The sequence below is a fragment of the Lagopus leucura genome, unplaced genomic scaffold (assembly GCF_019238085.1).
Source record: "Lagopus leucura isolate 7727_CA_CO unplaced genomic scaffold, USGS_WTPT01 Super-Scaffold_100159, whole genome shotgun sequence".
NCBI classification, from domain to species: Eukaryota; Metazoa; Chordata; class Aves; order Galliformes; family Phasianidae; genus Lagopus; species Lagopus leucura.
Genome location: NW_024962335.1, coordinates 34,773,801 through 34,799,748, shown reverse-complemented (window position 1 = coordinate 34,799,748; position 25,948 = coordinate 34,773,801). Strand labels below are relative to the sequence as shown.

General features: G+C 39.4%; 1 protein-coding gene across 4 annotated transcripts in view; it reads right to left on the bottom strand.

Annotated features, from left to right (window-relative positions):
• The window catches only part of CCDC91 (coiled-coil domain containing 91), a 143,648-nt gene extending 126,733 nt beyond the window's left edge, over positions 1-16,915 (bottom strand). Inside the window, exon 1 of one of the 4 annotated variants that reach the window (XM_042889906.1) lies at positions 16,871-16,915. The gene's annotated coding sequence lies outside the window, so the exon portion shown is untranslated. Of the gene's footprint in view, positions 1-979; positions 1,003-12,702; positions 12,719-16,870 lie in introns of those variants that run through there. The other 3 variants (XM_042889909.1, XM_042889911.1, XM_042889910.1) reach the window with 3 other exon arrangements.
• Positions 16,916-25,948: the final 9,033 nt, after the last annotated feature.

Genomic DNA, 25,948 nt, shown 5'->3' with positions numbered 1-25,948 from the left:
TTTTGTTTCACTGAAGTCAGCAGGAAAAATTCCGACTACTTGAAGAACTGCAATTCATACTCTACGCTTACACTCTATAATATCAAAAACAAGTGCATTTCACAGCTTGAAACTTCAGACTGTTTCTGTGGGTGTTTTTCTGCCGATTTTAGCAAAAGCATTATTGTAAATAAACAAATTCATATTTGAGAATATGATATTTCTCAAAAAAAGCATAAAAATCAGAGCTATTTCCTTTCTCTCCTTAGAAATTGACATACATTAAACATACCTTCATTTTTTAATGTAAATTGTCATTTATCATCTAGCCTTCTAACCTGGAAACTGTAATCAGATCACAGTGTATTTTACATTAAAAGAAAGGTAATATATCTGAATAATTTTAACATAGCTGGTACCTGCTGAAGAGTCTCCAAAATAAAAGCACGTTATATTTTTGCAATATTCTTCTTAATTTAAAAAAAAGAAAAATTGCTAACAGAAAAAATAAACTTCTCGAATCCATCTTAAACACACTGCAATACATTAAGCAGACTCACAGATCAATATCTTTAAAATTGTAAAAACAATTTGAAACTGTGAGTTTACAGTTTTACCTTGGCCTCTTTCAAATGTGACTGATTTTTAAAACTGTGCTCTAAAAGTATAAAAAAAATACATTTTTTATGCTTCCTATGGCAATTAAGAAAAAAAAAAAACCAAAACTATAACTGCATCTTAGCCTGTGTATAAATTCACCTTACCACTGGGGCAATGTGTGTTGAGGAAGAGTTGGAGAGGAGGGGGTTGAAATGGGTTCTCTTCAAGGAGACAGACAATTTAAATGGAACTGTTCCCAAAATTAAATGTAACTTGTCTCTGTTTCTGAAATTTTCAAGCATATTAATTCCTGTATTTTCTCCTTTCAAAGGAAATGGTTCTTGAACTAGTACTGCTTTTTTTTCCATTCCAGCAAAGAATAAGTCAGGCCTCTATGTACCTTACAAGCAGTTCAGACATGCATTTATCAATTCATCAAATCTCATGTACCTGCAAAATCAGTAAAGTCACATAAAAATATTACAAACTTTTTAAGCATTCATTAACAAGAGAAAACTACTCACAAAAATCCTAAAACAGATTATTTATCTTTTAATAATAAAATGAACCTGATCCTAGACTACCAATACCTCATCTTGTTATTTACCACCCAGCAATTCTTATTCAATTTCCATATGGATTTTCTAGGTTGACAGTAATTTTTAAACACAAGTATTTACACTGACAATTTCTGAGAAGCTTTCTGCAGTTATTTTAACAGTACATTAGTTCTAACCATGTCAGCAAGAACTCATCCAGAAGAAAAAAGATTCACATCAAACTTTTTAAAGTTTCCCACATAACAGACAGAAAAAGGACAAAAACTTGAGCCCCCATCAGCAGACAGCATAACAGACCACAAATTTTCACTGATAACCAGCCCTTCAAATCAGACACAATTCTTCAATTTGTAATCTGTCAGAACAAAACATTGATTTTTCACTCAAGCAGCTTACAGAACTGAAGGCAAGTCAACTACAGCACGTATATCACATGCAAAAGTCTTTAGAAATTCTACATTACTTCCATTTTGGAAATTGCACGCATATAAAGTTCTGTTTAAAACTTAACTGGCAAGCTGGCAATATTATGTACTGAAATATTTTGCTTTCCATCTAGAACTATACTGGATTCCTACCCTCAGAGACAGGATTCCCAGTTTACTTCTCTCTGTACATACACACTGACCTCAAATACTGTAGCCCAGGAAAGTATTGTAAAAAAAAAAAAAAAAAAAAAAAAAAAAAAAAAAAAAAGGAAGCCAATTAAAAGAAGCTGACTGTAGGTCCCAGAAATTTTTAAAAAAAGAAAAAAAAAAGAAACACTGTACTATCTATACCATACTATACAATAAACAAAAAAATTATGTAAGAGAAAATTTAGGTATGTAGTGTATTTAGTACTAAAATTTAAAGTCATGCAATTCCAATCCTTCATTCTAGTCCCACCACAAAATAAATGAAATCAATTCTAGTGGCGCATTTTGGCTAAGTATTTAATGAGGAAATGCTTAACTGGAAAGAGCAATAGAGGGACTGTCCCCCAGACAGAGGGACTGCCCAGAACTGCAGCGGTTCAAGTCTCTGGCTGCAGGGAGTGCCTGAGTCTGCTGCTGCCGGGGGACGATGGGAGGGATGCCACCTGTGCAAGGTGCGAGCAGGTGGATGAGCTGCTCAGCCTTGTGGTGGAGCTTGGGGAAGAGGTGGAGAGGTTAAGATCCATTAGAGACTGCGAGAGGGAGATAGACTGGTGATGTAACTCTCTGCGAGAAACAAGCAGAGATTGCAACCCCCAGCCTGTACTGGACTCTCTCCCTTGCCGTAGTCAAACTGAGAGAGCTGACTTGAGAGAAGAGGAATGGCAGCAGGTCCCACCTCAGCGACGCAGGCAGTGCCCTTTCCAACCTACCTCGGTTCCTCAGGTGCTTCTAAGTAATAGGTTTGGAACCCTGGAACTGGAGGGTGAGGAGGCTGAGAATGAGGTGGTGGAACAGCCTCTGAGATTTCCTAAGGAGAGGCGGTCAGCTCCACGCTTGAAGACCGCCTCTTTGGTAAAGAAAGAAGGGTGATAGTTGTAGGTGATTCCCTTCTAAAAGGAACTGAGGGCCCGATATGTCGACCTGACCCCACCCAGAGGGAAGTGTGCTGCCTCCGAAGGGGAAGGGTCAGGGACATCTCTAGAAAGCTGCCTGGGCTTATTCGCCCATCTGATTACTATCCCTTATTGGTAGTTCAGGTTGGTAGTGATGATGCTGCCAAGAGAAGCCTAAGGGCTATCAAGAATGACTTCAAAGGTCTGGGGAGGGTACTGGATGGTGCGGGAATGCAGGTGGTCTTCTCTTCTATCCCTTCAGTGGCGGGGAAGGACACCGAGAGGATCAAAAAAACCCTCCTCATCAATAAATAGCTTAGAGGCTGGTGCAGGCACAAGAACTTTGGTTTTTTTGACCATGGGGCAATTTACTCGGCTCCCAGCATGACAGCTGCAGATGGAGCTCACCTGTCTGCAAGGGGTAAAAGGATCCTAGCCCAGTAGCTGGTGGGCCTCATCGAAAGGTCTTTAAACTAGGTAAGAAGGGGGAAGGGGACAAAATGAGGGCTGCTGAGGTTCAGGTAGTTCGAGGTTCAAAAGTGAACTTGATGGGTGATTAGGGTAGAGTTCGAAGGGATGGAGTGTGGCAGGGGAATGCTGCTTCCCTGAAGTGTCTATACACTAATGCACGCAGTATGGGAAATAAACAGGAAGAGTTGGAGATCTGCGTGTGGTCGCACGGCTACCATCTAATTGTGATCATGGAGACGTGGTGGGACAGCTCGCATGACTGGAATGTTGTCATGGAGGGCTATGTGCTTTTTAGGAAAGATCAGACGGCGAGGCATGGTGGTGTTGCTCTTTATGTGAGAGAGCAGCTAGAATGTATTGAACTCCACACGGGGAGAGCAGTGTAGCAGTGGAGAGCTTGTGGGTAAGAATCAAGGGGCGGGCTGGTATGGCTGACACTGTTGTGGGAGTGTGCCACAGGCCCCCTGATCAGGAGGAGGAGGTTGATGAGGCCTTCCACAAACAGTTGGAAGCAGCATCACAATCCCAGGCGCTGGTGCTTATGGGGGACTTCAATTATCCAGATATTTGCTGGAAAAGCAATGTGGCCAGGCATGCGCGGTCCAGACAGTTCCTGCAATGTGTTGAAGACAACTTTCTGATGCAGGTGGTTGAGGAATCGACGAGGAGAGGGGTACTGCTGGACCTTATTCTCACTAATAGAGAAGGGCTTGTCAGGGAAGTAAAGGTCGGGGGCAGCTTGGGTTGTAGTGACCACGAGATGGTGGAGTTCAAGATCCTAAGTGGAAGAAGTAAAGCAAAAAGTAGGATTGCTATCCTGGACTTCAGGAGAGCCAACTTCGATCTCTTTCGGGGCCTACTTGGAGCTATCCCGTGGGCTAGGGTGTTAGAAGGGAAGGGGGCCTGTGAGAGCTGGTCGGCATTTAAGCAGCTCTTCTTCCAAGCTCAGGATTGGTGTGCCCCTGTGAGGAAGAAATCAGGAAAGGGTGGCAGGAAACCTGTGTGGATGAGAAAGGAGCTCGTGCGCAAACTCAAAGGAAAGAAGAAGGCCCATGAAATGTGGAAAAAGGGTCTGACTACTTGGGAAGAATATAGGAATGTTGTCAGGGCCTGCAGGGATGCGACAAGGAAGGCTAAAGCCCACCTGGAATTAAATCTGGTGAAGGGGATAAAGGATAATAAAAAAGGCTTTTTAAGTACGTTAACAGTAAAAGGAAGACTAGGGAGAATGTGGCTTCCCTGCTAGGTGATGGGGGTGTTCTGGTAACAGGGGATGCTGAGAAGGCGGAGATACTGAATGCCTTCTTTGCTTCTGCCTTCAGTGAAAAAGCTCCCCCTCAGGAATCCGAGACCCTGGAGGTTAGTGAGAGGGTATGGGGAATGGAAGACCTCCCTACAGTCAGGGAAGAGGTAGTCCGAGAGCAGCGAGGCAACACCAATGTTCACAAATCCGTGGGACCCGATGGGATGCATCCACGGGAGCTGAGGGAGCTGGCAGAGGTGATTGCTGAACCGCTTTCTGTCATCTTTGAGAGGTCTTGGAGAATGGGGGAGGTGCCTGAAGACTGGAGGATAGCCAATGTCACTCCAGTCTTCAAAAAGGGCAAGAAGGAAGATCCAGGCAATTATAGGCCAGTCAGCCTCACCTCTGTCCCTGGAAAGGTGATGGAACAGCTTGTGCTGGATGTCATCTCCAGACAACTGGAAGAAAAGGAGGTTATCAGGAGTAGTCAGCACGGGTTCACAAGGGAGAGGTCATGCTTGACCAAGCTGGTAGCCTTCTATGATGTTGTCTCTGGCTGGGTGGATGGGGGGAGAGCAGTGGATATAGTCTACCTTGATTTCAGCAAGGCATTTGATACTGTCCCCCACGACATCCTTATAACAAAGCTGAGGAAGTGTGGGATAGATGAGTGGACAGTGAGGTGGGTTGAGAACTGGCTGACTGGCAGAGTGCAGAGGGTCATTGTTGGCGGTGCAGAGTCCGGTTGGAGGCCTGTAACTAGCGGTGTTCCTCAGGGGTTGGTGCTGGGTCTGGTCTTGTTCAACATCTTCATCAGTGACCTTGATGAGGGGATAGTGGCCACCCTCAGCAAGTTTGCTGATGATACGAAGTTGGGAGGATTGGCTGACACGCCTGAAGGCTGTGCTGCCATTCAGCGAGACCTGGATAGGCTGGAGAGCTGGGCAGAAAAAAAACAGATGAGGTTTAACAAAAGCAAGTGTAGAGTCTTGCATCTGGGGAGGAATAATTCCATGCACCAGTACAGGTTGGGGGATGACCTGCTGGAGAGCAGCTCTGTGGAGAGGGACCTGGGTGTCCTGGTGGACGACAGGTTGGCCATGAGCCAGCAGTGTGCCCTTGTGGCCAAGAGGGCCAACGGCATCCTGGGGTGCATTAAAAAGAGCGTGGCCAGCAGGTCAAAGGAGGTGATCCTCCCCCTCTACTCTGCCCTGGTAAGACCTCATCTGGAGTACTGCGGGCAGTTCTGGGCTCCCCAGTACAAAAAAGACAGGGATCTCTTGGAAAGAGTCCAGTGGAGGGCCACGAAGATGGTGAAGGGCCTGGAGCATCTCTCCTATGAGGGAAGGCTGAGTGAACTGGGTCTGTTCAGCCTTGAGAGAAGAAGACTGAGAGGGGACCTGATCCAGGTCTATAAGTATCTAAGGTGTGGGGGGCAGAATGGCGAGGACGGACTCTTTTCAGTAGTGAATGGTGACAGGACAAGGGGAAACGGACGGAAACTGCAGCATAGGAAGTTCTGCACAAATGTGCACAAGAACTTCTTTACAGTGAGATGATGGAGCACTGGAACAGGCTGCCCAGGGAGGTGGTGGAGTCTCCTTCTCTGGAGATGTTCAAGACCTGCCTGGATGCCTACTTGTGCAACCTGCTGTAGGGAACCTGCTTTGGCAGGGGGGTTGGACTCGATGATCTCTGGAGGTCCCTTCCAACCCCTACAATTCTGTGATTCTGTAACAGTTTGACAACTGTACACAGAAATTTGGATATCTTTTACCTACATTCATCTTATTCAAAAATCTTGAAAAGGAACAAAATGAATTTAAAATCAGTGTGTACCACATCATATTTATTTGCAAGCTAGCAGAACTTGAGAAGCTATAGCCTTTACTGAAAGTTCTTTAAGCAACAGAAGCTTTACACAGTACTGAATAATAGGTGTCAAATAAATCACTCTATAACCGATATTTTTCTAAATTGATATATATTTCTTGGTGTCCCCTATTCTGTGAATATTTTCGCTGTCATTACAGTAATGAAAGAGGTTTTGTTCTTATTCTTCTTCATACAGTTCTTTAAGTTCAAAACCAGTTTACAGAGAAACTACTGTTATGCCACCTGGATTGTCACAAGTCCCCAGGAAAAGTTGGGTTTCACCTGAGGGACATGGTGGGAGTGACTGCCAAGACACTTTTCATTATTTATCGGCAGTCATGGTCAACTGAGGACATCCTGGATGAGTGGAGACTTGTTATTAATATGACTCACAAATACAAGAAAGGTTGTAAGGAGGACCTGGTGAATTACAGTCCTGTCAGCCAGAACTCAGCATTGGGTTATCTTTGCTGGGTAAAAAAAAAATGGCTGGACAGACAGGCTCAGAGAGTGGTAGTAAACAGTTAAATCCAGCTGGTGACTGGTTCAGTGGGCAGTCTGAGCCCTATTTAATATCTTTACCGATGATCTTGACAGAGGATTGAATGTACCCTCAGGAAGTTTGCAGATGACAACAAGTTGGGAGGAAGTGTTGATCTGCATGGCAGTAGGAAGGCCCTGCAGAGCTATGTGGACAGGCTGGATCCATGGCTTGAGGCTGACTTTATGAGTTTTTACAAGATCAAATGCCAGATCCTGCACTTTGGTCACAACCCCAGAAAACACTACAGGCTTGAGGCACAGTGCCTGGAAAGCTGTGGGGTATAAAAGAATCTGGGGGCATTAGTTAACAGCTAACTGAATATGAACCAGCAGTGTACCCAGGTAGCCATGAAGGCCAATGGAATACAAGCTTGTATCAGAAGTAGCATAGTCATCAGGACCAGGGAAGCTGTCTTCCCTCTGTCCTTGGCACTGCTGAGGCTGCACCTTGAGTACAGTGTTCAGTTTTATGCCCCTCATCGCTATAAAGATATTGAGGCCCTAGAGTATATCCCAAGAAGGGCAATAAAGCTGGTGAAGAATCTGGAACACAAGTTTTATGATGAGCGGTGGAGAGAACTGGGACTTAATCTGGGGAAGAGAAGGCTCAAGGGAAACCTTGAGCTCTCTACCTGAAAGGAGGTTGTGGTGAGGTGAGTGTGGGCCTCTTTTCCCAGACAGCTAGCAATAGGGCAAAAGGTAATATCTTTGAGTTGTCCCAGGAGAGGTTCAAGTTGGATATTAAGAAAACTTTCTTCTCAGGATGAGTGGTAAGGTATTGGAACAGGCTGCCCAGGATGGTAGTGGAGTCACTGTCCCTGGAGATGTTCAAGAAACATGTAGATGTGGCACTGAGTGACATGGGTCAGTGGATATGGTGGTGATGAGTTGACGGTTGGACTAGATGACCTTAGTGTTCTTTTCCAGCCTTAATTTTACAATTGTACATCTTAAGATTTAATTTAAAGTAGGCTCTTGCATCAGCAGTATGGTTCAACACCACCTTATTTACCAGTCAGTCAGTTCCATGCAAGAAATTACAATGCAGTAAAAACTAAAGACATTATAATCAAGAACAAGCACAGGAAGTAAGTAATATGTTGGGTTTTCTGGATCTCAAAGATCTGATGAAAATAAATTACTTGACAGGACACGTACTACTCTTCTGCTTTCTGATGTAGGAGTGAATCTGTCATTTGTCTTTAACTTGTCAACGAAATCAGTAACTATTTACCCAGATATCAACACTTACTTCAAAAGTAAACTGGTAGCATGTAATATAAGTCAATACTCAAAGCATTTCACTTTTGTTTTAGCAGTTTTGTATCTCAATCTGACTTAGCTTGCCACTATCACTACAAGCTGAGCTAAAGGACTCATTGTCATGTCACTAAAGAACTTCTAGGTACAAACCACCTTGGAAGACTTTCCTAAACATTAACAGAAAAGCACAGCCATGCCTACGCGTCCTGATGGAAAAAGTTTCCCTTTATGGCCTAGAAGCAGATTAACTAGCAACAAACCAGCGCTATTCTGTGTCACCTATTTGAATTAAGAATTAGTTTTCTCCCTCAGCTACTTGTAACAGCCTGGAATCACAAACCAATTTTCAAGTCTTTGAAACTATTTTGAATTTCCAATTCCACCTTCAGGCCACATAGGCAGCCTTGCCCATATAATCAATGCCATCTAGCGCTATTATTACCTCTTCTCTTATACACATTAATTCACACAGATATGCTTCTTTAACATACAAACTCACTTTTCTCATCTAGATGGTACTCTGAATATAAATCTCATCAATTATTACATCAGGTGATGTCTTCTAAGAAATACCTAAACTTCAGTGCTTGTCCCTTAACACTTAAAAACTATAAATCACGTGTGTCTTTTAAGCACAAACTACACCTTTACAGCTTTCATTTAACTTTCACTGGAGGCTGATCAGACAACATCTACAGGAAACAGCTGATGAAACATGATACACACTAACTCAAATTAGTTATGCTGCTTTTCATAGGCTATTAGCAACCTTATTTTGCAGGTAACACATCTGACAATCAAAAGCAGGACAATACATGCCTGCACTGTGCAGCTCAACAATCAGTCACGCATATTAAATCAGCAACCTTTTAATTCCTTGCTCAAGACTACATTTTCAGTACTGTGTTCAGGTTTGGGCCCCTCACTACAGGAAAGACACTGGGGACCTGGAGCATGTTCAGAGAAGGGCAACAAAGTTGGTGAGGAGTATGGAGCACAAGTCTTATGAGGAACAACTGAAGGAGCTGGGATTGTTTAGATGGTGCTCAGGTGGCACCATCTCACTCTCCACAACTACAATGGGAGGTTGTGATAAGGTGGGAGTCAGCCTCTTTGCCCATATAAGTACCAATTGAACTGGAGGGAATCTCCTGGCACTCAACTTGTGCCAGGAGAGATTCAGGTTGGACATAAAGAAAAAAATTAATCTCCAAAAGGGTTTTCAGGTGCTGGAACAAGCTGCCTAGGGAGGTAGGGGAATCACTGTCTCTGGAGGTGTTTAAGAACCATTTGGATGTTGTATTGAGAAACAGGCTTAGTGGGGAAATAGTGGTGATGGCTGAATGGTTGGACTGGATGATCTTGGGCAACTTTTCCAACTTTGGTGATTTTGTGATTCTATGATTTCAAAGGGATACCAGCTGCCCTCTTAGTTTTCTCTGATCTCAGAAGACTACACAGCGTACTTCTTTCTTATCTCAAGCTGTATGGGAACAACATTTTGGGAACAATCTTCCCCACCTTCCCCTTCACCCCCCCCCCCCCCTCCCCCCCAAAAAGAAAGAAAAGTAATAATTCCTTGTGTCCTCCTTTTTGTTGTTGTTAGAACATAGAAGCAACCAAATCTGTTCAGGCCTACATGAGGTGTAGCCAGTTCCTCACCAAAACAGGACCATCATGGGTCACCACAGATCAAATCCTTTCCATTTGCTTACTGCAACTCATACAATAATTTTAAATGTGATGTGGAGGGGAAATAAAACTTTCAAAGAAATCAGGTGAAAACACTGCCTTTTTAAAATCCAGACATTTCAAACAAGAGCTGCTTTACCAAACAAAGCAAAAGATATTCATACAAGAAGAAAGACACCATTCTCAACAACAGACATTTTGGAAATCTCATTATAATATACTACTACAAAATAACAATAAAGTTATTCATTTCACTCAACTAAAAAAAGATCAGATTTGGAGAATAGCAAGAGATTTAGATGAATAAGTTTATTAAAAGTTATTCAAGTCAATGGAGGAATTGATTCAAGGAATGTTGAAGTTATTCTTACCATTTTAAAATAGACTACAGTTTAAAAATACATACAGATTAATACTATATACAGAATATTAGAACAGTCAGGAACATCTTTGTAAATTAACATAATCCTTTGTCTTTATTTATTATTTCTTATCAGAATAGGGGAGAAACTATCTTCTAGCAAAACATTTCTAGAACTACTTACTTAAAAATCCTCTGATATTAGTATCCTGTTTTCTAGCAATTTACATTTCAAAACGTCTGCCATTTTTTAACATTGAGAATATTTCAATAATAATATTTTAATAATAATTTTTTTTAATAAAAATTTAACAACCATCAGAAATAAAAACAAAAAAAAAAACATTCAACTTCTCAAAAAGCCTTGAGTTTCTTAATCATTTTTCTGAACAGGATATGGACAAGTGGAGTTACTACATCACACTACGATGCTTTCCAACACCTCTACAGATTTTAAAAGGTAAATCTTAGTCCATATTCTGCAAACGCTTTTCTAAGATAAGTGTTCTAGAAAGAATTAATGAAAATGCCAATTATTAGCTTATTCATAACCTTACGGGTTTTTTTTTTTGTTTGCTTTGTTGTTTGTTTTTTCTTTTACATGCAATTAAAAAATTAAAATAACAGATAGAATTAAAAATATTTTCGTACTTCCTGAAATCACTATTAACAGCATTAATGAAATCAAAAATTTACAAAGCCTTTCACAGGAAACAGTAACAAAAGGTACAAATTCTACCAATCTGAAAATAGTACTCCACCATTCTTTCTTACATAACAACTACTGACATTGTGGGACAAAATCTATTTTGAAAATGGAGTCAGCTCACCTCAATTAGCACAGGGGCAAGAATATACTGAAACACTTTTTTTTTTTCTTTCCAGTTTCTCTGTTTTGTCAAAGAGCATTGAAACAACTGGGACAAACTTACAGAGTTTCATCACAGAGTGCTGTCATGTTACCCTGATGTTACAGTTCCTCTTACATGCTGACCTAAAGCCAGAGGAAACCTCATCTGTTTACGCTTCCAAAAATCTTAACCTTTGTTGAACATTAAGGAAGATGTGTCCCATGAAATTATGAGGACCATCAGAAAATTCAGCAGCCCAGTTCCTCCCGCACTATACGCACCTGTACACCATAATCTGTAAGAATATACTACACTCAGTGAAAGCACGTGGCAATCTCAGCATAATTTCCACTACTTTAAGTATGTTCTTCCCAGAATAACAGTACTACTACCATATACCTTTGCAACCAGGCTTAGCAGCTAACTCCTGCCAGAGAAACCTTTACATTTTGGAAAGCCCCAAACAGTATAAGGAAAACATGTATCCCAACTTCAGCAAGGATTAGTGATGAGACTTTCCAAGAAAGCAACACTTATTCTGGATACGTATAGATGAAGCATTTCTAACTTACAGGTTAATTCTAACCTTACTGACAGTACACAAAAGAACACATGCAAAAGACAGTCTCTATGACAGCTATTTTCTAGGAACATCCATAGCTTATAGCAAATACTTGTCACACCCATCAGCTCACATTTAGTATCCTCACTGAGAGTTGCATATCTTCTCTCAAGTGCTCAGCATACTCATTTGAAGTAAGTATGAAATCCATAGTAGAAATTTTAAGTCATACTGTTCTTCTGAAATTCTGGCATCCCCCCCACCAGTGATACTGCCCATGTCTACAAATACTCAATGCTGTATTAGTCCCAGGAAGTGTCGTGTGTGCAAGGAGAGGACAGAACTTACAGTCCATAAAAATCAGGACCAAAGTCCTACAACTACATTACTAAGAGGGCTGTTTCCTATTTTATTATGTTGTCCCACAAGAACAGAGACAGATATCAGTGGTAGTATGGATGTAGACGTTGAACTTTCCATTTCTATATTCCATTGTTGATTTGTGTTTGTTTTTTTGTTTTGTTTTGTTTTTGTTTTGTTTTGTTTTTTAAACCACATAACAGCAGCAGAGGGGCAGTATGACATAGAAGTGCATACGAAGCTAAGGTGTGCCATTAAATTCCATTAAGTCCCTTTTTAAGTTATTGGCTGATGTAAAAGCAATAGTTCACTAACACCTTCTGGGTCAGTCTCAAAATTAGTAGTTTTCCCAGTTGGAATAATTTTTGAATGTTTTGTGCTCTAATACAAGCTCAAGAACCTTGTATTCTTTGTTTACAAATAAATTAGTTTTTAACACTATCAGTCTTCAGTGCTAATTTCTAATTGTATTTACAGACTACAAGCAATAAGGTCTCCAGTACAAGTTGTTTTCCTTTATAGTTCAAAGGGAAGATAAATAGAAGAATCACAATTTGGAAACATCCTTGCCACCAGCATAACTATTTTAATTATGTTTTCCTAAAGAAAAACAATAACTAACAATAAAACAAACAAAAAACCCACCACACTGTAGCAGAATCAAATGAGATTAGTTTACAACTGTGCACAAAGAATTTCCACCTTTTCTAGAAGATCTGTACTAAAGCAAAAGTAGTAACATTCCTAAGAGTTTAAAGGTAAGAGGATTGGACAAGACCCAACTTATATTCCGCTGTATCTGAAAACTTACCTAATTAATATTAAAGTGTTAGGATGTCATAGGGTGTCAGAAAATAGCTAAAAGATTAAAATTTGGTTATTTGATCAAGAAAGCACTGAATAAATGAAAACTATAGTTTAGAAGTGTTATTGAAGCTATATAGTAGTGTTACCCTATAATAATAATACTGTCTCAATGTTCCATAAACTAGCTGAGATCAGATTTTTTCATTCTAAACAAGCACAATGATTTGAGCAAGTGTGTTTTTGTTACATGAAATTTAGAACTTCATGAAAATGTAATAGAAGATTTATTTCATAAAGACTAAAGTTAGCCACTTAAACTATAGTCATTTCCATATTCTTAGCTGAAATACATATAAACAATGAATTGTGATCACTTCAATGACAAGTAATAAAAACTAAACTGATTTTTCTTCAAAATGTTCAGCACATAGCAGTGAGTATAAAAATGTGCTCAAACTTATACAGGCATTAGAAATATGTTTTTCTTTCTAAGAATCCAGATTCTAAGAACTTTTATAATTATCATGTCCATTCCTGTTTCAAAGGCTAGAAAAGTTTACTGGACAATACCTGTAACAACACCATCAACATGAAACATTAGCTTTATATAATGCAAACAAGCTAAGACTGATACATCCCACAACCAGCTTATGAAAAACTTGAGAAGAGTTTTATAACAACACCAGCCTTATAATCTATTTGGGGATGGTCATCGTGACTTGAAAAAGTAAATGTAAATCAATGAAGTTCATTTACTTAGTTTTACTTCAGAAGGTTGCTTAAAAAAAAAAAAAAAAAAAAAAAAAAGTTTATGGATAACTTGATTCTACTGCTTCAAACATGGTCTACATACCCTAAGACCAAATTTTCCTTTTTAAGACTTCACTGAAGCAATGAGTAGAAGCCTGAAAATTCATTTCATTCATTCCAAAAATAAGCCTGTCAGCTGAACAATATAAAGGGCAAAAGCCAGCTATCTTTTCATAAAAGCAAAATTCATTCCAAACTCTTTAGGAGAAAAGAATACAATTCTCACTGTATGCTAAGAAATTCTACATTCCGTATTATTCTACATTAAGAAATTTACAAATAATTTAACTCCTTTATCTTAAAATTGCACCACTTCTGGAGACTCAAGTCTGGAAAGCGGGTACCATTGCTTCAGCAATATACAGGGAATAAAGGAAAGAGATTATGGCTGCAGCAGGCATTATCAAAAATGCTAAAGCCTAAAACTATTTATTTGTATTAGTACAAATGATGGTTATTTGCACATTAAACTTAAATTTTATAAAAGAGAAAAATAACTCTTGCCTTCAATTCTGATGCATTCTTATGATAAATATGTAAGTAAAAGAGATTAAATGTAACAAGAGTTACACTGCCTGAAAACCCACTTGCAGCACATTCTAGATAGTCTATTAATTACAGTACACTTAAAGGCAGATTTAATTTGCAGGACTTAAAATTTACTGTCTTCAACCCTAAGCCCCCATACTAGTGAAAAAGCTCTAGGCAAAAGAAAAAATATGGCTGAAGAAATAATATCAAGTCTGGTTTAACAAGAAGTTTTTCTCCTCCATTATTATTGACCAAATTACTTTTATTTAAGTAGAAAGATCTTTCTCACACAGGCATTTAAAGGAATCAAAAGTTGCACAGATTGACAGTAGTAGATTACAGAACACAAGCATACCAGATCATTGCAGAATGAAACAACTACCTTATGAATCTATGTGGTCTCAAATAGCACGAGAAAGAAAGGTATTGAGAGCTCTAAAGACTGACAGAAAACTTGTTTCCATCATACCACAAAGTTTTTCCATTTGGTGTTGCAAGCCTTCCTGGAAGTTGGCTTTCAGGAAGCCAGGAGGAGCCAAGCCAACTGCTCAGACATGCATCATACTTAGGTGTCTTAGCAGTTCCATAAACATTTGGAGAACGCCAGTTATTGCCATTAGGACTGCTATCCATTTGTTCCTCTGGATCAGAAGCACTCATTACAGCATAATTGTATTTTGGCACTCAGAAATCTATGTAGGTATCATCCGGAACAACAGGCTTACACCATATAAGCTGTTAACAGTCTAGAGAACATTTTTCATCACTGACCTCTAGCTGTGGCTCTATCACCTGATTCTGTCACAAGAAATATAAAGGAGCTGATCTACAGCATTCAAAGACAACCAGACAACAACTGAGGAGTAACTGAGTACGGAAGCGCTTAAACTGCACTCCAGGTTCTAGTAAGAACCAATCAGCATCTCAAAAATCAATGTGAACATCACAGATATGAACAGATCACCAAGTATAATCAGTTTCCAGTTGTTGCTATATCCAGGTAGAAACAAACAGGAGGGAATCCTTCAACTTAATTATAGCAATGGTCAGAATAAGGATTTTGAAGAAAACATATTCAAAAGTGATTATTTTCATGTCCACTGTCTCAACTTGGTGTGGAGAAAATCCACACACCTCCTCAGGTGAGCTACAATAACATATCACCTCAGCTTCAAGGTAGAATAAACCAGTCTAGTGTGTTATGATGCCCCAATATGATCTCTGCTAATAGTAGAAGGCATTACTGAGACCATGCATAAATGCATCTAAGTTGGTCTCCCATACTTCATGGCTTTCTTTTCAGAATAGTGTAAAATAAATGTGCATCATATTTTCAAGCATGTTTTTAAGAGGTTCCAAGAAAGGCTGTATTCTATTAATTGCGCATTCAGGCATCTCATTTGAACAATGCTGTGATTTTTTTTCCTACTCCTTTCAAGTGCTCTCAGTACAAAGGTCACTACTGCACTTGTTAGAAGATATCATCTATCCTACAAACACTCCTTGAAAATGATCAGCAGTCTACTTCATGTATTAGTGGCAGAAAAACTGACATCCTAAAAAGAAAAAAAAACATGAAATACCAGCACACTTGCAGCGACACTTACTCAGACACCTAAACTAGGCAGAACAAAATAATGCAATGAAGAAACATATGTAGTAGAGCAAAATACAAAGAGCAAAAGAAAACAAAATAGCTACAAAGAAATGAGAAGTTATACAACTCTGCAACAAGAAGTCTTCAAGTACCATGACAGAAAAAAACAGTCAAAGTGTCCGCTAAAATGCTGCAATAAAATGGCAAGAAGAACACCCATAGTGTGCAGTTGATGGGCAAAATTAATTACTCAGACAGCAAAGGATAATTGCTTCTGGAATAAATTATAGCCTGCTGAGAAGAGCTAAATCTGCATACAGAGCTCACGAAGGAACCATCCTAGAGCAAAAGGTAAAGCTCAGATGCTGAGATACCAACTGGAAAACAGTCAGATCTATTATAAAAATGAGAATTCTAGAGTACTAAAATGCCTAAAGACTAGATTTATAGAAAAGTTTTTAGATGCACAAGGATTCAGATAGATATTCAGAAATACTTTGATGCCTAACATTCTTTACATAAACAGATACTAAGTACGTAGACAGCACTGAAAATCTTACTAGATGTTTCCCCACTATGTAAGATTTATGATAATGTCAGAAACCTTGGTCACAAACACCCCTCCCTCAGAAGCAAATGGACAGAGGCCATTTCCAAATTACCAGGTTAGAGAACTACCTACAAGACTCTCCTTTCCACTGCCATCAGTTTTCTACTGCAGAGATTGAAGGCAACAGCTCCACTGAAGTACTGTTATAACCCTATTTGAGCATTCCCATAGCCACATGCTCACAGAGCACAGCCACCACCAGTGTTATGACAGGTGCACAGGTGGGCACGGCCCTCGGGCAGCACGGAGAAGCAACCAGTCTGCAGCACAACAAATAAAGGTAGGCCTCAGGAGATAAGCATCTTCAGCAGCACCTACAGCAGCCCTCACGGTTCTACTACCCTAGGCAGTAGCTAAACGGCCAGGGAAGAAGGTGAGGGTGGTGGAATTAATGACTGCTCCTTTCTGTTAGGCTCAGCCAACGCGGGCAAGCTGCCTTCAGAGCAGAGCTTCCACATCCCGCCTCAGACGTTTCAGCGACCGCCCCCGTCAGATACCGGCAGCTCTTAGGGTCGCTGACATCCCTAACGCTCCCGTGCAGAGCATGCACGCAAGGTCAGTCACACCGCTCTCTACTCGTAAAATCCATCCCCCATACACCAGCCCCACACGCCGCGGCCTCACCCGGATGCAGATTTCACGCTCGCCCCCGGCCCGCCTCTCCAGCCCGCCCCCTTCTCCGCATCGCGCACATAAGCGCGCGTGCTCGGCGCCGACGGTCTGTGATTGGGTGCCGGTGCGAGCACGCGGGGATGTCAGCGCACTGCCGGGGCGGTGCACGGCGGCTATAAAGGGCGCGATGGGCCGTAAGATTAGTTGTGTGCGTGGTGGTCCTCTGCCGGCGTGCGTAAGTGGTGTAGAAATATACTTGTGCTGGGAACTGTGCTCACAGGGTATTCCTGGCTCCCGGATGTATTCTTTACTCTTGGCTTTTGATTCTTTAGTTGCAGCATGTTTGCTCACCCTGTGAGGTAATCTCAAGTTTTAGTACTAAGTTAGTATTGGTTGTCTTCAACAGAATAAATCAGTAGTTTTAAGGATTCTTGTTGTCTGCATTAGTTAATCTTCCACTATGGTATTGTCCCAGCTAAAGATCAATGCAAATGTAAATCAAATTGTAGAGTTTGTTCATGAAAGTAGGAGAGAAAAATTCATAAAAGAACCTTTTCATAGAATTATAGGATCATAGAATCCTTGGGGTTGGAAGGGATCTCTAAGGGCCATCTAGTCTAACTCCCCTGCAATGAACAGGGACACCACAGCTGGAGCTGAATAGTCTATGCTAGTATTTGGGTGTTCAAGAAGTTCTTGAGTAGTCATCTTACTGATTTCTACAGCACTAAATGTGCAAAATCAGGTTCCTAGGGCTTCAAGAAATTCCTTCTGAAATGGTGTTCAAATATGCTCTTTTTGGGACAGAACACCTATTCATACTTTCTCAGTAAATTGAAAATCTCACTTTTTTGATTGTCAAGGTATTATTCTCTTTGTATGGATTAATGCAAAATTCCATTAATGACTTTTATGCAGTAAAGCTTAGATATTCTCTCTTGCCTCTCTGTGACATGTTCCTTTTCGTTTTTAGTATTTGCCATACTTTTTTTGAATATTCCGGACAAAAAGCAAAGAGATGTTAGCTCTTACCAAGTCAAATTAGTTAATTGCATTTTCCCTGTGTTTTTATAGTAAAGCTGTATCTTTTGGGTTGTGAGAATTAATGTATAATATACCTTATACTTTTTATGTAAGGGAAAAAATCCCTTCAAAATTAGCCTATTTTATCTACTTTGAAAATTTGTAGAAGTGCTAATTGTATTTTTATCATTATTACTTTTTCCAAGTTTAAGAAATAGTAAACATTAGCAGATGTCTCTTATATTTTCAGTATCAGTGTTTATTAGAGGAGAAAAAAATCAAATCTATTTTGATTTTCTATTATTATTAGGATTAAAGCAATTATTAATATTAGGTAATCACAGAATTGTAGGAGTTGGAAGGGACCTCTAGAGATCATCTATGCCAACCCCTGCTAAAACTAGATCTCTAAAGCAGGTTGCACAGGAAAGCATTCAGGCAGGTTTTGAATATCTTCATAGAAGGAGACCACACAGCCTCCTTGGGCAGCCTGTTCCAGTGCTCTGTTGTCAGTTACACAGTAAAGAAGTTTTTTCTCATGTTCACTTAAAACTTCCTGTGTTCCAGTTTGTACGTGTTGCTCCTTGTCCTACCACTAGGCACTACTGAAAAAGCTACCCGCATCCACTTGACTTCTGCCCTTCACGTATTTAATTTTTTTAACTTATAAATAGTTATAAGCATGATAAGATCCTCTTTCAGCTTTCTCTTTTGCAGGCTGAACAAACGCAGGTCTCTCAGCCTTTTCTCATACAGGAGATACTTCAGGCCCTTCAGCATCTTCAGTGCCTTTCACTGGACTCTCTCTAGAAATTCCCTGTCTTTCTTGAACTGAAGAACTCAGAACTGCATCCAGTATTCCAGATGTGGCCTCACCTGGGCAGAGCAGAGGGGGAGGATCATCTCCTTTGACCTGCTGGCCACTGGAAGTGTACACCACTGGAAGATGGAAGGCAAAATTATTACAGCCAGAATTAGGCTTCTCAAGGCCTTGAACAGAGGCCAAGGCAAGTCTTCTCTGCTTACACTGCAATTATTTTATTTTCCCCATCGGTTTCTGTGATGTCAGACTCAAGCAGTTGCTTTTAAAGAAAGATCGGGAACCTCTCAAAGAAAGGGAAGTAAAAGGTGCTTGGCAAAAGAAGTTTTTGTCCTTCTAGTTCTACCTTTCTTTATATTCCTCATCACATGAATATAAACTCACTGTTGCAAAGCTTACTAGCTACGTACAGGCATTTGAAACAGGATGGTTTGTTAGCCTTCATAATTCATTTATTGTTGGCTGACTGAGAGTCTGAAAATTCATCTTCCATTCCAGCATAGACCATGATCTGGTGTGTATACCAGATTACTTAAACACTTCTGCTAATTAGCTCCCAGTATTTCTTCGCTGTTTTGAGGAGAAATTGTATTGTCAGCACAGTATTTTTCAATAATGTTTTAATGATCTAAAATGTATCAATTAAACATGACATTTACTGAATTTTCTCAGTGCTGAGATAATGGCGCCACTCGTGCCATTTTCTAAGTAACTGAAGAAGATCAACTAAAATAAGATTTTAATTTCATTAGGTAGATGCTCAGTAAGATCATGGTATCTTGTGGAGTTCCTAAAAGCTTACAATGCAAATAGTGCCTAATATTCTGAGACTGTTTTAGTTTCCATAAAACTTGAGTATGCATAGTAAACTATATTAATCTAGAAAACAAATTAATAAACTATTAAATTCATCTTTCCTTGATTTAAAATGCTCAATGGTTTCTTCAAACAGTATGCAAGTCTTCTATTCTTAATTTATGTATCATTATCGCAGAAGAAGAAAGCATTCCCAGTACTCTAAAACAGCTCAAAAAGTAAATCAAATATTAGTGTTGTTTTTTTTCATGTACAATAATGTTTACACTGTACAAAAATCAATTTCAGTATCAATTCTGTGCAGTTTAGCTTAGTGTAACACAAGCCTCTGTATTTTGTTGTTTGTTGGATTGTTGTTGTTGTTTTTTTTTTTTTCCCACCCCAAGTTAAGTGGGAAAGTCCTTTAAGTCTATAATTTTCCAAATGCCTGTATTTTATGGTTTTCATGGGGTCTGATGTGGTTTTGTTCTGATTATCCTCTTCCTTGCTGTGTTGCCACACTAGCCATGGAAATATACTGCTATTGGTGAATTTATTTCAGCCTTTAATTCAGCTGACCTGTTCCAAGTTAATTTTAAAAATCTCCTGAGATACTAATGTCCTGTATAGTTTAAGAATGTTTCCTACCCTAATGTACTCCAAGGAAATAGAACAGTTTTTTTCTTGGTATGTAACTCTACCATTTGTTGGATATCCTGATTCAGACAGATCTTCAGCAAAATTTGTTGACATTCTTCAGAAGCTTTGGGAAACTAACAGACAACAAGACAAAAATGAAATGAGAAAATTAAGTTGCCTCACTTTCAGACTCACTCACTAAGCCTGAACATAATAACATAGTAAATCTAAATTAATCAAGGAAAGAAGAAACTGGAAACGAAATACATTGCAAGCTATATACTTATTAAAACTTTTTAAACTAATAAAAAAATAGGAGCTATACAGGAGGCTTATATTTTCAACTGATTGAAGATAGCAGTTATTAAAAGACGTTGTATTTGATATCTGTTTTCAACTTCAAACTGCATTTCCCCCTAGAGTTTTATGAAATATGAAATGTTTCTACAAATGTGCTACATGTAGGATGGATTTTTTTAGGGGGGTGAAGGGGGAAGGTTGTTTTGTTTTATTTTTGTTTCAGAGGGTGGGGTAAATATTTATCCATACTGCGTTGTAAATCGTCTTTTTGAATTTAGAGTTGGTGATCTATTTTTCAACTACCTTTTTCCAAGTTTATGTGTATGTTAAAAGCCTTCATATATGCAGCAGTGCTATGCTGGAGACTTCTTTGTGAAATCCTTTAAAGTATTGAAGACAGATTTTTGATTCTCATACTGGTCTTTTAAAATCACTTTTTTGCCTACATTTGTGAGAGCAATTTATGTTCAGTACTCTCAGTTGAAGTGACATTTTCCTACTGTATTTTATTTTCCCTCATTTAATGTTAAAATGAGTAAATATTTGAGTTCATACAGATTCTAGAAAAAACAATGTTGCACAAAGAAATCACCTAGTTAATCATGGTAAACTGCACAAGTGCTGGGAGTTTGTTTAAGCTCTGAGGGAAATGTCCAAGTCATTTTTAAAGCCATTACAACCATACTTGCAAGCATTTTAAACCAGTCAGATATTGTCAACAAGAACTATGTCTGTGTTCATCAGATGGTGGCTAATGTACATACATCTTTCTAGGATTTAAAAGAGTGAACAAACAAGAACTATAAATTTTCTCCACACCAAGTTCAAGAACGCTGAACTGTGTCCAAAACAAACAGTTTCTGAGGACAAAATTGTAGCCGTTTGAAAATAATTCTGTTTTTCCACTTGGATTTCTTCGAACATCAGTATTCAAAACATCTATGTGTCATTCTGAAACATCATTTCATTTCTAAAATAATCAGTACCATCTCAACAACATTGCTAAAATTTATAAAGTTAAGCACTAAACCCTGATTTCTTGAAGTCAATCTTTTTGAAAGTATATTCAATCATACAATAGTCTTCTGAAGGTTTTTAGGTCACCTTCCTAACGTTTTGCTTTGTTGTTGGTTTCATACGTTTATTTCAGTATTTAATAAATACATGCAAAAGAAGACAGATTTTTAAGTACTACTGGATTTTTCTCATTAATTAGGTCTTGTAGAGACTTCTCTAGGAACTGGAGAGCAGTTAAATATTAATGATTTATTTAGTGATACTGAATTACTGAATCATTTCCTTCTAGTATCTCTACGCAGGCCACCAACATTTGAAAGGTAGGGCTTTACCTTGGCTGATAACCAAAGCTTTAAAATAGACATGATGGGGGAAGAGTGTGTACTTCCAAGTAACAGAGAAGAGCCAGATAATACCAGATGGTCTAGAATGCTCTCTTCCTTGCTTTTCTCTTCTGACCAATGCACCTGTAGAACCGTTGTTATTTTTCACATCCCTCACCAAATTCAATTCCATCTCTGTTTTTGCTTTCCTGATCCCATTTCTGCATGTCTAAATAGCATCCCTGTATTCTTCCCAGGACACTCATCCCTGCTTCTGCTATCTGTGTATTTTCTTTTTATCTAATGGTTTAACCATCAGGTCCTTGTTCAGTCATGCTGGTTTCCTGCCTCTAATTTCTTGTGCTGTGGGATAGAAAGCTCTGGTGATCTCAGGAAGATGTCCTGATCTCCTTAAGAGCTGTCAGTTCAGTTCTGTTCGTATGTCCATAAGGATGTTTTCCCGGGAGACCTCATCCCACGAGTCCTTAAACAGGTGGAATTTCTCTCCTCTGAATTTCAGGGACTGATTTTTGCTTGGGCCATGTTCCTTGAGATCACAAACTCAGACGGGGCATGGTTCATACAGTCCAAACTGCCTCCAATTTTAACTTCTTGAATGAGCTCTTCTTCATTTGTGAACTCTTGGTCCAGTAATACTTCACTGCTGTTTGATTTGTCCAATACCAGGATCAGGAATTTATCCTCGACAGAGTCTTGGAGTTTCCTGGATTTCTTGCAGCCCATTGCATTTTGTTGTTTTTTTTTGCCAACAGACAACTGGATGGTTGAAATCCCCCATCACGATGAGAGCTTGCAAGAATAACACCACTTGTAGCAGAAGCAAGAATGACTTGTCAACAAGCTCCCCTTGATTGGGCACCCTGGGATAGATCGCACCCACCACCAGATATTATTAATTGATCCAGTCCCTAATTTTTACCCAGAAACTCTCAGCCTGATTATGGCTGTTTTCAGAGGCTGCTCTTCACAGTGTCTCCTCTTCTTAACATAGAGAGTAACTCCCCAGATTTCCTGTTCTGCCTATCCCTTCTAAAGATCTTACAGCCCAGTGATAGTATTCCCATTGTGAAATAAACTTCCTTTTTGCGAGCATCCTATTCTCTAGACCAAATAGCCCCAATTCCTTCAGCCAGTCCTCATATATCCTGCGTTCTCATCCCTTCACCAGCTTTGTTGGTTTTCTCTGAATATGTTCCAGGAATTCGGTATCTTTCTTGTAGTGAGTGACCCAAAACCAAGCATAGTATTAAGCACCAAAACTTGTTTGGCCTCACTATTTTGATTCACAAGGCAACAATCACTTTACTTGTCCTGCTGTCCACACTATTTCTGATGCAGGTCAACATGCTCTTGGTCTTCTTGACCACCTGGGCACGCTTCTGGCTCATGTTTGGCCAGCTGCCAACCATCACTTCCAGGTCCTTTTCCACCATGCAGTTTTCTAACCACTCCTTCTCCCATCTTTTACCACTGCAGGAAGTTATTGTGACACAAGTGCAGCACCTAGCACTTAGCCTCATTGAATGCCATACACTTGGATGCAACCCATCAATCCAGACTATCCAGATCCTTCTGCAAAGCCTTCCTACCCTCAAATAGATCATCACTCTTAACAACTTGGTGTTATCTGCAATTTTACCAAGGGTACACTTAATCCTCTCATCAATATTTATAGTAAAGATATTAAGCAAAACTGGTCCCAGTACTGAGCCCTGCGGAGCACTAACTGCCATCTAGATTTAACTCAATTCACAACAACACTTTGGGCCCAGCCATCCAGCCAGTTTTCTACTTGACAAACAGTAGACATCCATCCAAGCCATGAGCACCAGTTTCTCCAGGAGAATGGCAAAGAAAACATTATCAAATGCCTTGCTGAAGTCTGAATAAACAACATCCCAGCCTTTTCTTTGTCCACTGGGCAGGTCATCTTGCCGTAGGAAGATATCAAGTTAGTCATCCACTACTTGTCCTGTACATGCTGTGTTGATGGAAGTCAAAATAACCCCCTCATAATCTTCCGTGGCACCTAAGTCAGACTGGCAGGCCTTTTATAACCACCAGCTTTATAGTCTCAAAGAGCAGAAATCAGACAAGCTGTTAAAACAGATGCATCAGAGGAGATAAAATTCATAAAGCAACTGAGGTAGAGCACTGCAGCAAGCATAATGAACTGAACTGCATTCTCAGAGTTCTGTTAATATAGTCTAAGACCAATACAATCTACTCGTTACCAAGGAGAACAAAGAGAGACCCATCTGAAACATCTTTTGTCAAATCACAGTAATTTTACAGGATTACCACATAACCAAAGATTTTTCCATCTGTGGTTATTATGGAATGTTCTTCCTACTGAAGTATAGAGAAGCAAGATAGGACGGAAGCAGCAGGAAGGGAGAGAGGATATTGCTGCGCAAGGATCAGAGAGAAAGGCAAGTGGAACATTGTTCAAGGACAGTACTCACTTTCTGAAACAGCAAAATTGATTGGCAACATCTATGCAGTTTTCTTCGTACTACACAACAGTTGGAATCTAGGGGCAAACTTGTTTGCTGTGCTTTTCCCCCGTTATTTCTCATACACATATGGAACAGCAGCTCCTCAATTTTCCTTGGGTTTCATGATTCTTTTAAATGCTTACGGCTCATTTAGGATCTGTGCTCTTTTCTGTTGTTTGATTTCACTCTTAATCAACATTTTTTATCTCCATAACCAGATATTTCCAAAGAAGTATGCTTCTGTATTGGCTAGCTAATAAACTATATAAAGGCATGAGGCACAAGTAATAGCAAAAACATTGACACCCTCCAGAATTCTAGAATGCTAAAGCAGGCTGAGAACCTCAGTAAGACTCTCCTTGTGTTCGCATAAATATTGAAGTGCTTCTGTATCTTGTACAAAACCACATCTAAGGCTACCCAATGTCAGATTGCTTCAAGGGAGTCAGTGCTCTTAACTTTAGTGCTAGTATATGCAAGACACTTCTAGAATACTAATACTTCTGTCAACAATCATTCTGCCAACATTTGCAGATTGTATATTAACTGGCTGAAATACTGATCCTTTTGGCATCTTGTTCAGTAGTCATGGTACTTTATATTTAAACACATTTAGATTCACCACATTCCTATTTGGATCACTGATGTCCACAATTTCTTTCTTCCTGCACCCTCTCTGAGATAGAATTTTAGAGTTCTTATGTCAACAAAAAGCAGTCCTTTCCTAGGGACAGAAGTCGTTAGGATCTTCCATACAAACGTCTGAGACCCTATTCATATGTTTTAGGCCCTAATGAGTCTCATGGAACATATTTCAAGATATGGGGTTTGCTTCCAACACCTGATCATGATTATGTGTCTTCCATTTCCTCATGTACCTAAGGATACCATAGGTGTGTCCACATTAGTATTTTAGTTTAGATCAGGTATGTGCTTTTGAAGTGAATCTCTCAATTGTCTTCACTTAAAAAAAGCTTCAGATCACAGAATAGTCTTGGAATACATGAGCTAAATTCCTTTTGAAAGGAACTAAATTGGAAGATGCTGTCAGGAGTGCACTTAATATACACCAGCTGTTAAGGGGTGTTCAATCTATAAGACCATATATAGCTAGTCCAAAATAAAATCCCTGAAATATCAGCACTAACGGATGTGGTTTTGCCAAACCACACTTCTGTGGATGTTGCAGATAGGTCCTTAAACAGCTCGACAAAATATCTTTGCAACTTGTGCTGAGAATTTTCAGAAAGTAATTTAAAGATTATAGCAGAGTTTATGACTGATAGTTTTAAATCCTTTCAAGATCTTCTGAGGTAATTTTTTTCTCAAGATGTCTAATATTTGATAGGGACTATAAACAGCTTGATAGTAGTTGTCTGAAAGGAATAGAATAGTAATTAATAAAACCAATAACATATTTTTGCATCTCTTACTTCTTGACATAAGTCTTCAATAAGTAGGTTATTGTGAAATAGAAGGCCAATCATACTGGGCTGCATTATCAAGAATATAGCCAGCAGACTGATAGAGACTTTTATACAATTTTGATTGAATTAATTCAGATTAATGAAATAATTGGAAAGTTTCATATAATAGTGAACTCCAACAATAACAAGATTAAGATATCTGCCACTACTGATATTCAGTAGATACT